General features: G+C 35.5%; 2 non-coding genes across 2 annotated transcripts; both read right to left on the minus strand.

Annotated features, from left to right (window-relative positions):
- Positions 1–14780: 14780 nt before the first annotated feature.
- TRNAW-CCA (transfer RNA tryptophan (anticodon CCA)) lies at positions 14781–14854 on the minus strand. Its single transcript has one exon. It is a non-coding gene; the product is annotated as a tRNA-Trp (tRNA).
- Positions 14855–14995: 141 nt separating this feature from the next.
- On the minus strand, positions 14996–15069 carry TRNAP-UGG (transfer RNA proline (anticodon UGG)). Its single transcript has one exon. It is a non-coding gene; the product is annotated as a tRNA-Pro (tRNA).
- Between the last annotated feature and the right edge of the window lie 3467 nt (positions 15070–18536).

Below are 18536 nucleotides of genomic sequence, written 5' to 3' on the forward strand. Positions count from 1 at the left end.
AAATATTCAGTTAAGACCATTCCAAGGCTCCTTTTCGCCATGCATAAACTAAACCAACAACTAAGATAAGCACGAAAATCAAAGCTTCGATAAAAACGGATACACCCAATACGTCGAAACTCATTGCCCAAGGGTATAGAAAGACGGTTTCCACATCAAAAACAACAAAAACGAGCGCAAACATATAATAGCGTATTCGGAATTGTACCCAAGCCCCTCCCATGGGTTCTATACCCGATTCATAACTAGAAAGCTTCTCTGGTCCTTCACTAACCGGGGCTAAAAGTCCTGAAATCGAAAATGCCAAAATAGGAATAAGGCTTGCTATTATTAGAAATGTCCAAAAAATATCATATTCGTGAAGCAGAAACATAATGTACTCCCATTAATGTGGAATAGGCGGAACTTAAATTAGTCAATTCAATTCAGCATTGTCAATTTATCCAGAACTTCTCTCTTTTCCTCGGTGAAACAAGAATCTTTTTTGTTCAAACAAAAGCGCTTAGTTTAAGTTTAGCCTTTGTTTCCTCTGTGCTGCATCTTCTTTAAAGATTCATCCAATGGAATCCCAACTCCCTTTCTTTTGGATTTCCATTCTATTTAGATATGGTGTATGTAGATCTAATTCTTATATAAAGAAAACTTTCTCGTTTCACTTTGTCTCGCTTTCTCTAGAATCTCTAGAAAAAAGAATAGCTCTATCCTTTATTTAATATTTAATAATAAAATAATAAGAGACTATTAAATAAAAATGAGAATACTACTAAATTAGAACCTAATTAAGATAGTAGGACTAATCTATGCAGTATAATTAATGAGAAGTAATACTATAAAATAAAAATAAAGAACTCTATTTCAGAACTATGAGACAGAATATTCTGTTTTCTTATTTACTCTTTACTTTATTTTTTCTATTTAAAGTTGATCAATTTACATAATGTATCTATAAACAAAGTAATAAATATACTTAAAACAAAGTAGGAATTCGCAAAATGGATAAAATCATTGCAGTTATTATAGGGAAGTCTAGAGATATCCTATTTGAAGGAGGACGGGATTCAAATCAGGGAAAGGATCCTTTCTTCTATTGATTTGATAGAAATTCGTTTTTCTTTTCCTGTCTGTATGATTTTGATTTTCGATGAATGAGCCTTTGGTAATGCTTTTATCTCTATTCTATGTCGCAGGCGCCTATCCAGTCTATAAACAAATACTAATGAGAAAATGAAAACTATACTAAACTAAAGAAAACATAGGATAGAGATCCTAAAATCTAAAAAAGGGCATATTAGGGCTATACGGATTCGAACCGTAGACCTTCTCGGTAAAACAGATCAAACGGATTATTATCGAAATGATTTGAACTGTTTCAAAGACCCAACATGCATTTTTTTGCATTGGGCTCTTTCATAAACTGATTTAAAGATCAGTTAGTCCACCATAGTTTTTCTTTACGGAAAGATAATGAGATGGCTCCCTGTGCTCTGATTGATTTTTTGTATTATGATCTATCTAGGAGCAATACCAAAGTGTTTCAAAGGAGGATTACCTTGACTTAGGTCTGCCTCCGGTCTAAATTAAATCAACCTAAGTGAAATGGAGTCTCTATCGTTCCACTGCAAGAGTTAACTATGAGACTTCATACACCTTAAAGTTCATAGAACGAAAAGAAGTTTTTTGGAGGCCCTTATCCTCATTACGCCTAGCATTTAGTGGGCTGGATATTTACCTTATCAACTAGCAAATCCATAAGGGTTCTATTTGATTAGGCACCTGAATTGGCACCTGAATCGGACTGAACCGACTGTTTGTCAGGCTACTGTTCTCCTATTCTCTCGAATCTATGAAGTAAGACATTGATTTTGCAATAAGATCGATTATGTTCATTGCATAATAAGCTCCTTTGAAAAGCATTGGCGCACGTGTAAACGAGTTGCTCTACCGAACTGAGCTATAGCCCTTATCAGAGATATCTTAACATATAGATAATTTCTTGTCAAGATGAATATTTTCTAATGCCAGAGGATACCCCTTTGATCTGTATCTGTTTAGTATTTAGTTTAGTATTTAGTATATAACAGACCAATAACAGAGCGGTATTGCTTAGAAAAGGGATTCAATATATAATCGATCGAAGTAATGGGTCTTCCTTTGTGGTGATAAATTGCCTACTTAACTCAGTGGTTAGAGTATTGCTTTCATACGGCGGGAGTCATTGGTTCAAATCCAATAGTAGGTAAGTAGGTAGAAAAATTACTAGATAGCATTGGACTTACTTCGCTTCGCTATCTAATAACTTTTTCTACCCCTCTTCCCTTTTTCTTTGTATCAACTATAAACCACTGGATTGTCTTCAATTGGATGGGGGAATCCAATTGACAGCCTCGATTCGTATCCTAGCTCGTCTGAGAGCGAGCTTCGCTTCAACCAAATCTTTCGTACCCTCAGCTTTACTCAAGTTAGCTTCGGCTATTTCAAGTGCCTTTTGAGCTTCTTCCGGATCAATATCACTACCCAGTTCCGCATCATTTCCTAAAATGATGATCTCATTATTAACTATTCTCGCAAAACCGCTCCACAGAATCGCTGTTAACCATTGGTCGTTGAGGAGGCGTATTCTCAAAGGACCCATATCTACTGCTGTGTTAATGGGGGCGTGGTTTGGTAATACGCCAATTTGGCCACTATTAGTGGATAAAATGATTTCTTTCACTTCACAATCCCAAATAATTCGCTTAGGAGTCAGTACATAAAGATTTAATTTCATTTCTTCGATTTGTTCTCCTCTTCTAAGGTTATAGCTTTCGTGCTAGCTTCATCGATGTTACCCACCAAATAAAAAGCCTGTTCAGGTAGGCCGTCTAATTCTCCGGAAAGGATTAGTTGAAATCCCCTAATAGTTTCCGCAAGAGCAACATACTTTCCTGGAGAACCAGTAAAAACTTCTGCCACAAAGAACGGTTGTGATAAGAAACGCTCAATTTTTCTTGCTCTTGCTACAGTTAAACGATCCTCTTCCGATAATTCATCCAAGCCAAGAATTGCGATAATGTCCTGAAGTTCTTTGTAACGTTGTAAAGTTTCCTTAACTCTTTGCGCAGTTTCATAATGTTCGTTGCCAACGATCCGAGGCTGTAACATAGTCGAGGTTGAATCTAAAGGATCTACTGCTGGATAAATACCCTTGGAAGCTAATCCTCTGGAAAGTACGGTAGTAGCATCCAAATGTGCAAATGTTGTGGCAGGGGCAGGGTCGGTCAAATCGTCTGCAGGTACATAAACTGCTTGAATCGAAGTTATAGATCCCTTTTTAGTAGAAGCAATTCTTTCTTGCAAAGAACCCATTTCTGTACTAAGAGTAGGTTGATAACCCACTGCGGAGGGCATTCTCCCTAATAAAGCGGATACCTCTGATCCTGCTTGAACAAAACGAAAGATATTATCGATAAATAAAAGCACGTCTTGCTTATTAACATCTCGGAAATATTCCGCCATAGTTAGGGCAGTTAAACCAACTCTCATACGAGCTCCCGGTGGTTCATTCATTTGGCCATAGACTAGAGCTACCTTTGATTCCTCAATATTTTTTTCATTAATTACTCCGGATTCCTTCATTTCCATATAAAGATCATTTCCTTCACGAGTCCGTTCCCCTACTCCACCGAATACGGATACGCCCCCATGAGCTTTAGCAATGTTATTGATTAATTCCATGATCAGTACTGTTTTACCTACTCCAGCCCCCCCAAATAGTCCTATTTTTCCTCCACGTCGATAAGGAGCTAAAAGATCGACGACCTTAATACCTGTTTCAAAGATGGATAATTTCGTATCTAACTCGATAAAGGCAGGCGCAGATCTATGAATAGGGAACGTTGCACTACTATCTACAGGACCCAAATTGTCAACAGGCTCCCCAAGAACGTTGAAAATTCGTCCGAGAGTAGCTCCACCGACCGGAACACTGAGAGGAGCTCCCGTGTCAATCACTTCCATTCCTCTCATCAACCCGTCCGTAGCACTCATAGCTACAGCTCTAACTCGATTATTTCCTAATAATTGTTGTACCTCACAAGTCACATTAATTTGCTTATCGGCAGTGTCTCTACTCTGGACTACCAAAGCGTTATAAATATAAGGTAACTTGCCTGGGGGAAAAGTGACATCCAGCACGGGTCCAATAATTTGATCGATACGACCTGTACTTTTTTCTTCAATTGTGGAAACCCCGGGAGGAGAAGTAGTAGGATTGGTTCTCATAATTATCACATAATTAAAAAAAAGGAATTTGTCGAAATTTTTCTTTTTTTATTGTTGAATAATGCCAAATCAAATCAAAAAAAATCCAAAAGTAAAAAGGAAATGAATTAGTTAATTCAATAAGAGAGAAAAGGGGACCAGGACTTGATTTCGTTGCCCAAGCGAATCCCATTCAATCGTTTACTCATGGAATGAGTCCATTGGAAAGTTCAATCAATCTTTTTTTTCATATACATTTTGCCTTTTGTGGAGGATCTGTGCCTACTCTACTTTCCTATCTAGGACTTCGATATACAAAATATATACTACTGTGAAGCATAGATTGCTGTCAACAAAGAATTTTATTAGTATTTAGTTAGGTATTTGCATTCAAAATAAGAAAAGAGAACTATTAAGAACTTGTAAAATAAGGATTAGGAATTAATTTGGGTTGCGCTATATCTATCAAAGAGTATACAATAATTATGGATTTGGTAAATCAAATCCATGGTTTAATAACGAACCGTGTTAACTTACCATAACAACAACTCAATTCCTATCGAATTCCTATATTGGAATTCCTATAGGATAGAACATACACAGGGTGTACGCATTATATATGAATGAAACATATTCATTAACCTAAGCATGCCCTCAATTTTCTTTAATGAGTTGATATTATATTAATTGAATATCCTTTTTGTTTTACGAGATTTTTGCTAAAGTTTCATTTACGCCTAATTAACATCGAGTAGACCCTGTTATTGTGAGAATTCTTAATTCAAGAGTTATAGGGAGGGACTTATGTCACCACAAACAGAAACTAAAGCAGGTGTTGGATTTCAAGCTGGTGTTAAAGATTATAAATTGACTTACTACACCCCAGAGTATGAAACTAAGGATACTGATATCTTGGCAGCATTCCGAGTAAGTCCTCAGCCTGGGGTTCCGCCCGAAGAAGCAGGGGCTGCAGTAGCTGCCGAATCTTCTACTGGTACATGGACAACTGTTTGGACTGATGGACTTACCAGTCTTGATCGTTACAAAGGACGATGCTATCACATCGAGCCTGTTGCTGGGGAAGACAACCAATGGATCTGTTATGTAGCTTATCCATTAGACCTATTTGAAGAGGGTTCCGTTACTAACATGTTTACTTCCATTGTAGGTAACGTATTTGGTTTCAAAGCCCTACGTGCTCTACGTTTGGAGGATCTACGAATTCCCCCTACTTATTCAAAAACTTTCCAAGGCCCGCCTCATGGTATCCAAGTTGAAAGAGATAAGTTGAACAAGTACGGTCGTCCTTTATTGGGATGTACTATTAAACCAAAATTGGGATTATCCGCAAAAAATTATGGTAGAGCGTGTTATGAGTGTCTACGTGGTGGACTTGATTTTACCAAAGATGATGAAAACGTAAACTCACAACCATTTATGCGCTGGAGAGACCGTTTTGTCTTTTGTGCCGAAGCTATTTATAAATCACAGGCCGAAACCGGTGAAATCAAGGGGCATTACTTGAATGCGACTGCGGGTACATGTGAAGAAATGATTAAGAGAGCTGTATTTGCAAGAGAATTAGGGGTTCCTATTGTAATGCATGACTACTTAACTGGGGGATTCACCGCAAATACTACTTTGGCTCATTATTGCCGCGACAATGGCCTACTTCTTCACATTCACCGTGCAATGCATGCAGTTATTGATAGACAGAAAAATCATGGTATGCATTTCCGTGTATTAGCTAAAGCATTGCGTATGTCTGGGGGAGATCATATCCACTCCGGTACAGTAGTAGGTAAGTTAGAAGGGGAACGCGAAATGACTTTAGGTTTTGTTGATTTATTGCGCGATGATTTTATTGAAAAAGATCGTGCTCGCGGTATCTTTTTCACTCAGGACTGGGTATCCATGCCAGGTGTTATACCGGTAGCTTCAGGTGGTATTCATGTTTGGCATATGCCAGCTCTGACCGAAATCTTTGGGGACGATTCTGTATTACAATTTGGTGGAGGAACTTTAGGACATCCTTGGGGAAATGCACCTGGTGCAGCAGCTAATCGAGTGGCTTTAGAAGCCTGTGTACAAGCTCGTAACGAAGGGCGCGATCTTGCTCGCGAAGGTAATGAAATTATCCGAGCAGCTTGCAAATGGAGTCCTGAACTAGCCGCAGCTTGTGAAGTATGGAAGGCGATCAAATTCGAGTTCGAGCCGGTAGATACTATTGATTAACTAGATAAAACTAAAGATAAAGAAGGTATAAATAAAAAAGAAACGAAATAAAAAGAGAAAAAAATCAGTTATGAAATGCAGTAATTCTTCTTTATTCTTCTAATTGATTGCAATTAAACTCGGCTCAATCTTTTTTAGAAAAAAAAGATTGAGCCGAATAAAAATAGATCATGATATGATCATGAGACTTGACAAATTGAGATTCGTCTATTCTATATATCTAGAATATATATATTAAGGTATAATACAATAAAGAAATACAAATAAAATAATAAAATAATAAAATATAGTATTATCATATGATAATGATAATGGAATCAAATACGCAGTATTTACAGAAAAAAGTCTTCGTTTATTGGGAAAGAATCAATATACTTTTAATGTCGAATCGGGATTCACTAAGACAGAAATAAAGCATTGGGTCGAACTCTTCTTTGGTGTTAAGGTGGTAGCTGTGAATAGCCATCGACTACCTGGAAAAGGTAGAAGAATAGGACCTATTCTGGGCCATACAATGCATTACAGACGTATGATCATTACCCTTCAACCGGGTTATTCTATTCCACTTCTAGATAGAGAAAAAAACTAAAGGAGAATGAATGAAAAAAGACATAGTTTGGAAGTTAGACCTTTTTATAGGACTCTCTTTCAATTTCAAAAAAGAGGACGTTTGAAACTTTTAACAGGCGTAATCGTGAGTCAACAAGTGACTCGAACTGTGTGTAAAAAAAGAAGCATTTTTTTTTTTTCAAAATGCTAGAACTAGATAAGGAAGTTTTCTATAACCTTGAGAAAAAGGATAAAAAGGTAGTTTTTTTTTAGTTTATGACTCCGATCAAGAGCGAGAAATCCTTGATTTGGGATTGGACATAGAACCTGGACCCATCGTAGAGACGTTTAGTTCAAAAGAAAGGATCGTATCCTGATGGTAAGAATTATACTTTCGTGGAAATACAGCGCTATAGACTTCAATGCGGTAGAGTAGACGTTTTGTTTCTAATTTTTCTGGACCAAACCTCCGCTCCGACCCAACGATACAATGAATTTTTTCTGTTCATATTCATAAATAAAAAAGATTCGGAATCGCAATGCTACTATATGCGTCCAGAGGAGTATTTGGAATAATATTCTTCTATAATCCATTATTGCGGGGGGTCTTACTAACAGGGCTTCGCTGCACGGGACAGGTCTTCGTCGAAAAGCTAACTCCACCCGGCATTTTCATACCCTTTCTTTGGGTGGTATATCGCCTTTTAAAGTCTAAGAGGGTAGTAGGGGATCTATAGTAGGTAAGATAATTTGCCCTTTGATTTTGATTGAATATACTATTTTTCCGCCTTTACCACGCATTATTGTATGCGCTTCTAGAGAAGTATGTATGCAGGAAGTAAATTCTAACCGCTTTCTTTTGAATCCAATTTCAAATTAGATTAGAAAGATAGAAAGGCCATGAGGATGGGAAAATCAAAATAAAATCTTTTTAATTAGTTCTCCTTTTTTGGAATTTTCTTATTATCCTTTCATTTTTTTTACAGAATATTTTTCAAACTAAAAATAAAAAATACAATACAATAGTCAATATTCCTTATAATAGATATACTTAATTATATCATAAGAATCTTAAGATATTTTTCGACTAGATAGAAATAGTAAATTTGAATTGAGACACCTATTCCATGACGGATTTAAACTTACCTTCTATTTTCGTGCCTTTAGTAGGCTTAGTATTTCCGGCAATTGCAATGACTTCTTTATTTCTTTATGTGCAAAAAAATAAGATTGTCTAGTATTTTTTAGTGTAAGTAATATAATATGGTAGGGTATGTGGCTTTTTCTACACACACTTTCTACACACAAATGAAAAACGGTTATGGATGCGGATATAGGCTACGAGCATAAATGCATGAATATGCAGAGCCAGGTATAGCGAGTTTTATTTTATTTATTTTAATTGAATCAACGAATATTTTTTGAATAGAAAGTCAATGTATCTAACCTATTATTTCACAGGAGTACTAGTTGCTGAAGGCGATTTCAGAATCAAAAAAAGTAAAGTCAAAATTATTTAGCTTATTCTCTCAATTTCAATCGACCGCTGCTGGATTTAGTATATCTAATATGAATTGGCGATCAGAACACATATGGGTAGAACTTCTAAAAGGTTCTCGAAAAAGGGGTAATTTTTTCTGGGCCTGTATTCTTTTTCTAGGTTCACTAGGATTCTTATCGGTTGGGATTTCCAGTTATCTTGGTAAGAATATTATATCTATACTTCCATCTCAAGAAATTCTTTTTTTTCCGCAGGGGGTCGTGATGTCTTTCTACGGAATCGCAGGCCTATTCATTAGCTCCTACTTGTGGTGTACTATTTTGTGGAATGTAGGTAGTGGTTATGACCGATTCGATAGAAAAGAGGGAATAGTGTGCATTTTTCGTTGGGGATTCCCTGGAATAAAACGTCGCGTCTTCCTTCGATTCCTTATGCGGGATATCCAATCAATTAGAATTCAGGTTAAAGAGGGTCTTTATCCTCGTCGTATTCTTTATATGGAAATCCGGGGCCAGGGGATCATTCCCTTGACTCGTACTGATGATAAATTTTTTACTCCACGAGAAATTGAACAAAAAGCTGCCGAATTGGCCTATTTCTTGCGCGTACCAATTGAAGTATTTTGAGGTATCTTTTTTGAACTGAGTTGAATGAAGAAAAGAAGAATTGGAAGAAGAAAAGTTTTCTCAACACAGGGAGGAAGTCCCTTCTAAATTGGATTTGTTATTGTAAGGGGATTTTTAAGTATTTATCTAAAGGAAGGAACAAACGAGGATAAGAGAAATTTGCTTTTAATTTTTTTTTATCCAAGTTAGATATATCGCATACTATTCTTCCTTTTTCATCCGAAAGGGCTTTTTTTTTATTCTATTTCACTATTTCATTCCATCTAGATCTAAGAAAGAACCCAATGCACTGAAATTCCACTAATAACTAATATACAAAAAAGAAGAATAGATACAGGGTATCAAACCTATAGAGTTTTTGCTTCAAAGAAATAGAAATATCATGAAATAGAAATATCATCATATAGAGTCAGGGAATGGAATAGAGTCAGCGAATGAAGCATATTCATTAACAACTCCATTTACAGATCAAAAATGAAAAAAAAGAAAGCATTGCCTTCTTTACTATATCTTGTATTTATCGTACTTTTGCCTTGGGGGGTCTCTTCCTCATTTAACAAATGTCTGGAACTTTGGATTAAGAATTGGTGGAATACCAGGCAATCCGAAACTCTCTTAACTGATATTCAAGAGAAAAGGATTCTAGAAAGATTCATAGAATTAGAAGAACTTTCTCTCTTGGACGAGATGATAAAAGGGAAACTAAAGACACATGTACAAAAACCTCCTACAGGAATACACAAGGAAATAATACAATGGGTCAAAATAAATAATGAGGATCATCTCCATACCATTTTGCATTTCTCGACAAATATAATCTGTTTGGCTATTCTAAGTGGTTCTTTTTTTCTGGGTAAAGAGGAACTTGTCATTTTGAATTCTTGGGTTCAGGAATTCTTCTATAATTTAAATGACTCAATAAAAGCTTTTTTTATTCTTTTAGTTACTGATTTTTTTGTTGGATTTCACTCCACCCGTGGTTGGGAACTAGTAATTCGTTGGGTCTACAACGATTTTGGATGGGCTCCTAACGAGCTTATTTTCACTATTTTTGTTTGTAGTTTTCCAGTAATTCTAGATACATGTTTGAAATTTTGGGTCTTTTTTTGTTTAAATCGTCTATCTCCTTCGCTTGTAGTCATTTATCATTCAATTAGTGAAGCATAAATTCATTTGATCTCCCGATATTAATATTAATCAAATTAGCAAGCATCTTTTTTTAGAAAGAAAGCCCTTTTCCATTTTAGCAAAATTCTTTCTATTTATACCTACTTTAAGGTATTCATCATTGCAGTACAACTGTTGCAGTAGAATGACAACAGATTCGTGTATAGGGAACTAGATTAGCTTAGCTACCTATCTAATTTATTGTAGAAATTCTGGGATCTGCGATTGGACATGGAAAATAGAAATACTTTTTCTTGGGTAAAGGAACAGATAACTCGATCGATTTCTGTATCGATCATGATATACGTAATAACTCGGACATCTATTTCAAATGCATATCCCATTTTTGCGCAGCAGGGTTATGAAAACCCACGAGAAGCAACTGGACGAATTGTATGTGCCAATTGCCATTTAGCTAGCAAGCCCGTCGATATTGAAGTTCCCCAAGCTGTGCTTCCCGATACTGTATTTGAAGCAGTTCTTCGAATTCCTTATGATATGCAATTGAAACAAGTTCTTGCTAATGGAAAAAAGGGAGGGTTGAATGTAGGTGCTGTTCTTATTTTGCCCGAGGGATTCGAATTAGCGCCGCCCGATCGTATTTCCCCTGAGTTAAAAGAAAAGATAGGAAATCTTGCTTTTCAGAGTTATCGTCCCGATAAAAAAAACATTCTTGTGATAGGCCCTGTTCCCGGTAAGAAATATAGTGAAATTGTCTTTCCCATTCTTTCCCCTGATCCTGCTACGAAGAAAGATGCTCATTTCTTAAAATATCCCATATATGTAGGGGGAAACCGAGGAAGAGGACAGATCTATCCTGATGGTAGCAAGAGTAACAATACAGTCTATAATGCTACGTCAACAGGTATAGTAAGAAAAATACTACGTAAAGAAAAGGGGGGGTATGAAATATCCATAGTTGATGCATCAGATGGACGCCAAGTGATTGATATTATACCTCCCGGACCAGAACTTCTTGTTTCAGAGGGGGAATCCATCAAGCTTGATCAACCATTAACAAGCAATCCTAATGTGGGAGGTTTTGGTCAGGGGGACGCAGAAATCGTGCTTCAGGATCCATTACGTGTCCAAGGCCTTTTGTTCTTCTTCGCATCCGTTATTTTGGCACAAGTTTTTTTGGTTCTCAAAAAGAAACAGTTTGAAAAGGTTCAATTGTACGAAATGAATTTCTAGGTCCCGGGATTTCTTACCATCAAGTTGGTAAAAAGCCTCGATTTATTGGCAATTGCTAGAATTATCTATGATCTATTTTGGAAATCCTTTTTTTGTTTAGACTGCTTTTTGTTTATGAGATGTCTGGAATTCCTTATTTATATCCCATGCAAAAGAAGAGAATCCAAGGCAAAGGCGAGAACAATCAAATTAAAATTTCTTCTTTTTCGGAGGGATTGCAGGTCTTCTTAATCGTCTATTCGGCACAAGAAAAAGCCTTTTTCTTGTGCCGATTCTTCTTGTATCAAAATAAGAATCCTTTTTCTTCCTAATTCGTCAAAGATTACTATTTCTTCTTTATTCGGGTCTGTCTCTTGGACCTCTTTTTCTTTTGCTTAGGTTTAGCCGAGGTAGTGGACAAACAGAGGGGAAGAAAATATGGCGGGGGAAAAATTTCTTGTGATTGTGAGCAAATTGCTTGGCTTGTTTAATTAAGTTCAACTTCAAATTTACAGAAATTTTGCAAAAAAAAAGTAAACTCTTCCATTGAAGGTTTTTTTATTTTTAGGCTAGTTGAATAGTTTTGATTAAGGTTTTATTAGTTTATTACTCGAAACTAAATCAAGGATTTTCAGGATACTTCCTTCGTGGAATAAGATATTGGATCCTCGAGTGATCTCTTTTTCTTGTTGCTTCATAAGAGTGAATCGAATAGATTCAATTCGCGTTATAAGAGTAAAATAAAAATTCCGCGGGTCCTTTCCGCTCTAATCAGATAAAGGGGGGTAAGGACCCGCTAAGCTCCTACTTTTTCATGTTTACAATCTGGTCCCTCCGATTACTATAGAGATGAACCCAATCCAGAATATGAACCATAAAAGAAAACACCTACTAAACCAATCACAGCAATACCAGCTACAGTACCTATCAGCCAAAGAGGAATTCTTCCAGTAGTATCGGCCATTTCCCCTACTTTCCTCCACATTTTATCAATTGGTCATGCTAGAGACAAAAACAGTCATGGGTAGTTATAAGGATGGTATCCTTCCAAATGGGATAAGAGAATTCTTATTAGTCTCTTTCTTTCTCTCAATTGAAGAAGTAATTGGAAAATAAAACAGCAAGTACAAAAATGAGTAATAAACCCCAGTATAGACTGGTACGATTCAATTCAACATTTTGTTCATTCGGGTTTGATTGTGTCATAGTTCTATAGTTGGAATTTGTTTTATCGTTGGATGAACTGCATTGCTGATATTGATCCCAAGAAAAAAACAGTAGGTACAGCTAGTCCGTGAATAGCCAGCCATCGCACTGTAAAAATAGGATAGGTTCGATCTATGGTCATTGAGGGCCTCCTAAAAGGATCTACTAAATTCATCGAGTTGTTCTAAAGAATCAAAACGGTCGGTTATTAACGGAATTCCTTGTCGGCTTTCCGTGAAATACTCGTTTGGCCTAGGACTTCCAAACACGTCATAAGCTAAACCCGTACTGACAAATAACCAACCCGCAATGAATAGGGAAGGTATAGTAATGCTATGAATAACCCAGTATCGAATACTGGTAATAATATCAGCAAAAGAACGTTCTCCCGTGCTTCCAGACATGCTGAACTCCCAAAATTTTTGTACATTCAAAAAAGGAATTGATTCCGTAAAAGATGGGATCGACCAGTAAATAGAAAATTACTGATATTTCATCCTTGTGAGATTGTCAATTTTGTACCAAAGGTGTATTTTGAGTATACCGAATTAGTATAGCTATCCTTCCTATGGCACAGCAATCTGGTTTTGCCTGGTTCCGAAACATAATTACTTTTTTATTTTTTTTTTGTCTATAGGTAAGCTATATGTTATTCAAGGCATCAATAGAAAACCCCATTTTTGTAGGTTCTACTTACTTTTCATTGGCTTCGGAATAATAGAGTAATTCGGAATAGCAGCCAAAATCTTGGGAAAATCTAAGTTAATGATCAATAGGTTTGGATAAATAATTTAGGAAGGATATTCTCATACTGACACAATACAAGGACAAGTATATGTGAAATCTATCCTTTCATAATTCGTAATTCATCCTTGTATTGTTTGTTGGATTAGGTCTAACTTTCTTGACCAAACTGCGAGCGCGGAACTTTACGAGATGAAATAGGGAAAGACAGAAGATAGAATAGAACTTAAAAGGATAATTGAAGTGACTCGTCTTCGAATCTACTTTGGTTGGAGTTCGAAAAAGGAATAAAAATAAAGTAAATTCAAGGAAGAGCTTTCTTTTTTTTTTTTTTTTAACAGCCCCTTGGCAGGTCGTGGAATGCTTTTGTTCTCCTCTTATTCCATATGGAATACAATCAGTTAAAATAAGAAGGAATAGGGGAATATTCGATCGTTCACTCCAAAAAGAGGGTCCTATTGAAAAAGAAATTATCCAAAATAGAAAGAAGTTTTTTTTTTCAAATTCAATTGTTTATTTATCTCTTATTCAAAAATTTCCCTGAAAATTGAATTTCTTTTTTTCATTCAATGGGGTTAGATGATCTAGTTCTTAATATTATTACTTTACTCAATTGACAAATTCCACAACAAATCTCTTGATTCGGAATTAGGGACTCATGTATCATCTGATGAATCCACTTTCTTTTACACTTCTGTATCTTACTCTATCTTGTTTTTTAGTATTATCTAAAATAACTGATGAATTATGAATTTTCCATAACTTAGGTAAATGCTTTACCAACATATGTAGTGTAGTAAAAAAAAATAAATGGAATTTAACTCTTTCATGCTTACTTTAACTAGTTATTTTGGTTTTCTACTGGCTGCTTTAACTATAACCCCAGCTCTATTTATTGGCTTGAACAAGATACGCCTTATTTGAATTGACTGAATAATTATAATTCAGAAAAGAAAAATCTTTCTTTGGGATTCCTGGCATTCTACGACTCTTTTCCAGACTAATTAGGAATTCTTTTCTTGGTCATTGAGATTCGTGGATAATTTAGAGTACTATTTAGGGATAGATCGTACCTCTTTTTTTATCCCCTCGAACAAATCGAAATGATTGAAGTTTTTCTATTTGGAATCGTCTTAGGCCTAATTCCTATTACTTTAGCGGGATTATTCGTGACTGCGTATTTGCAATACAGGCGTGGGGATCAGTTGGATCTTTGATTGAGTCATTTTTTTTTTTTGATTGACCTCCTCCAGACCAGAGAGGAGGTCAAATTGAAATTGGAGTTACAATTCAATTTTGTTAAGTTATTTTACTCTGCTTCGACATAAAATAGATGGAATCACGCTCTGTAGGATTTGAACCTACGACATCGGGTTTTGGAGACCCGCGTTCTACCGAACTGAACTAAGAGCGCTTTCATTCATTCAAAAAGAAAATCTTTTTCTATTCCTAATGTATCTCACGTACGTATAGTCTCCACAAATTCAAGTTATACCCACTTTACTTTAATTGATCTCGTCGCTACTCTGCCTATAAAGAAGAAAGAAGTAATAGGTAGGGATGACAGGATTTGAACCTGTGACATTTTGTACCCAAAACAAACGCGCTACCAAGCTGCGCTACATCCCTTTTCCAAATTAAATTGTTGTACAATGCCATTGTACACAATTCCTGTCTTCTTTTCCACATCATAATTTTCTTCTTCTTTCTTTCTCTATCTATATATAGAACCCTCGTGTCATTTCTTCTTTTTGGTCTCATATAATTAAGGAATTATATACATATAAAATCCAATATAATTTCGCCTATAAAAGAAGGATTACTTTTCCTTGGTAATATATAGGAAGAAGGGGTCATCTTTTTCTTTTTTAGGGATAGGAAAATTTCGTCGATATGGTTCATTTTATATATAGCATAACAATCTTGGGCAAGAGTTTATGATCATATATGTATTCCAACAAGGAAGGAGGATTTTCAATGCGGGATATAAAAACATATCTCTCTGTAGCACCCGTGCTAAGTACTCTATGGTTTGGTGCTTTAGCAGGTTTATTGATAGAAATTAATCGTTTATTCCCAGATGCTTTGTCATTCCCTTTTTTTTAATTCTAGTTATTGCTATGGGAGGGATAGATTTCTTCGTGATATGACAAAATTTGATCCTTTTCAATCTTTTTTTAGTATCGGAAGGAAAAAGAAAGAAAAGATGGATTGGGTTGAACCTCAGAGTCATTAAAAATTTGGTAAACCCCATTTTTGAAAATAGAAATTCAATTTAAAGGGGTACCCAAGCTAAATAAGGCCTCAGAAATCAGAGCATAGAAAAGGCGGGGCTGGCTAATTAAATGAAAGGATTTCGAACCAAAATCTTTGCTAATTCGACAAGGATTGTATTCTTTAATTATTTCTCTATTTTTTATTACTTAATTAAAGAATAAAAAAAAATTATTCTAATGAATTTTATTCTTCTTCTTCGGATTCAAAATAGAAGAATAAAAGAATAAGTAGAAGAATTAAGTTAAGTCAATCCAAAAAGAAAAGGAGGTTCATGGCCAAGGGAAAAGATGTTAGAATCAGAGTTATTTTGGAATGCATCAGTTGTGTTCGAAAAGGTGCCAATGAGGAATCGACGGGGATTTCTAGATATAGTACTCAAAAGAATCGCCACAATACACCCGGACAATTAGAATTCAAAAAATTTTGTCGTTATTGTCGCAAGCATACGACTCATCACGAAATAAAGAAATAGGAACATCGTGTGTTTGATCTTTCCAAACAACAGAAAGAGTAAGAACTTCATATTTAATATATAAAGAAAACATAGTATAGAATACAAAATACAAATCAACTCATCTGATTTCCGGTAGATATTATTTCATATGTATAGAGGGTATTCATATACTATAATATGAATCAAATAAGATATGGATCAAAGAAAAACTACTTCTTCTGGATCCTAAATTAATAAAATAAAGAAGTGAATTTTCAAATTTTCAAATTTTAAATAAGGAATAAATCATGTATACATCTAAACAACCTTTTCTTAAATCTAAGCAACCCTTTAGTAAATCCAAGCAAACTTTTAATAAATCCAAGCAACCCTTTCGTAAATCCAAGCAAACTTTTCGTAAATTCAAGCAACCTTTTCGTAAATCTAAACAACCTTTTCGTAGGCGTCCCCGGATTGGCCCGGGAGATCGAATTGATTATAGAAACATGAGTTTAATTAATAGATTTATTAGTGAACAAGGAAAAATATTATCGAGACGAATAAATAGATTAACCTTGAAACAACAACGATTAATTACTCTTGCTATAAAACAGGCTCGTATTTTATCTTTCTTACCGTTTCGTAACTATGAGAACGAAAAGCAATTTCAAGCCCAGTCAATTTCAATAATTACAGGTTCTAGACCCAGAAAAAATAGACATATTCCTCAATTAACGCAAAAGTACAATTCCAATCGAAACTTAAGAAACAACAACCAAAATTTAAGAAACAACAACCGGAACTTAAGTTCCGATTGTTGATGTTTTATTCGAATTCGAAAGGGCCAGACCTATATATATTATAAAGAAAGTAATCCAGCTCGTTGATTCCTACCACTTAATCTTAATTTATTGTATCTTCCCGGAGTTCCCTCTCCGGGAATTCATCTTTTATTATTCCAGTATATTACTTTATTTATACCTTTAATTGATGATCTTTATTTTATTGGAAATCGTGTAAAGATTATTTGGATTTGATACAGCTACTTGTGCAAGCATTTTACGATTAAGAATCAATTTCTTCTTGTACAGGTTGTGTATTAATTTACTATAACTATCGAATACTTTATATACCCGCGTTGCTGCGTTTATCCGAGTGATCCACAAACGACGAAAATCCCTCTTTTGCCTACCTCTATCTCGATGAGAGGAAACAAAAGCTCTTTTTACCTGTTGGGTAATCATTCGATTAAGTCTTAAATGAGCCCCTCTAAAGTTTGAGGCAAATGAACGCATTTTTGTTCGTCGTCTCCGGGCTATATATCCTCGCGGAACTCTGGTCATTGAATCAAATTAACCTTAATGAATAACTAATGATTTCTCTTCTTTTAGCCACCCTTTTTCTCATTAATAACAAAACTAATTATTCCGATATATAAAATATTAATTCCAATGGCTTTTGCTATAGTAACCTTCCCAACCACGATTTTTTATTCCACTCCGTTCAGTTATTTCTATACGAAATAACAAATTCATTCTAATAATACTAAAAAAAATAGTGGGTTCCATCGTTTCTATGGTTCCCTTTTAAACGGTGAGGCCCTCTCTATACACCGGAGCCCTTTCTTTCATCAAAAGGTATTGCGAACTTGTATAGTCCACATTCTTTGGCTCTACCTATCCATTATAGAGTAAATAGCTCTTTTCACAATAAGAGTTATCCATACAGTGACGGTATTTAATTATGAAAGTTGGCTAAGTAGCTGACCCTGTTAGTCCGTTCTTTTAAGATAAAGGAGCATAAGCCTTTTTCTTTTTATTACTATTTCCTCCGCTTAATGGATAACCATTTGCTACCAATGGGAGAATTGCTTCTTATTTCCAATTTAGATAATTGGATTTGCACCAAAGGAAACCATAAATTCCATATACCATAGAAATCTAGGATAGAGAAGCTATATCCTATTCATTGGTACTAATCATGGATACTTCAATTTTTTTTATATTTGTTTGAAGTCATGATCTGAACGAGTCGCACATACACCCTAGCACATGTTCCTCGACGCTGAGGGCATCCTTTAAGCGCGGCCGTTTTTCGAGCATTTCGTATTGGCTGTCTTGCGTTTCTAATAAGTTGTTTAACCGTCGGCATGTTGTATGTATATAGAAAAAAATGGATTGGTTTAGATCCATCTTAACCTGATGATTGCTCATCATGAAGTCTTTCTATTTTCTATTAAATCGAGGAAAACACGAATTTAGCTGTGAAATAACTTTACAAGAAATCCGGACACTACCAATCCTTAAACATTTCTGGAAACCACACTGGATCAGTATCGCAGTGCTTGTCAATCATTTCATCCCCTACAATATCGACAAGTCCATAA

The sequence above is a fragment of the Triticum urartu genome, unplaced genomic scaffold (assembly GCF_056163025.1).
Source record: "Triticum urartu cultivar PI428250 unplaced genomic scaffold, HENAU_Tu73 scaffold1287, whole genome shotgun sequence".
In the NCBI taxonomy this organism is placed as follows: domain Eukaryota; kingdom Viridiplantae; phylum Streptophyta; class Magnoliopsida; order Poales; family Poaceae; genus Triticum; species Triticum urartu.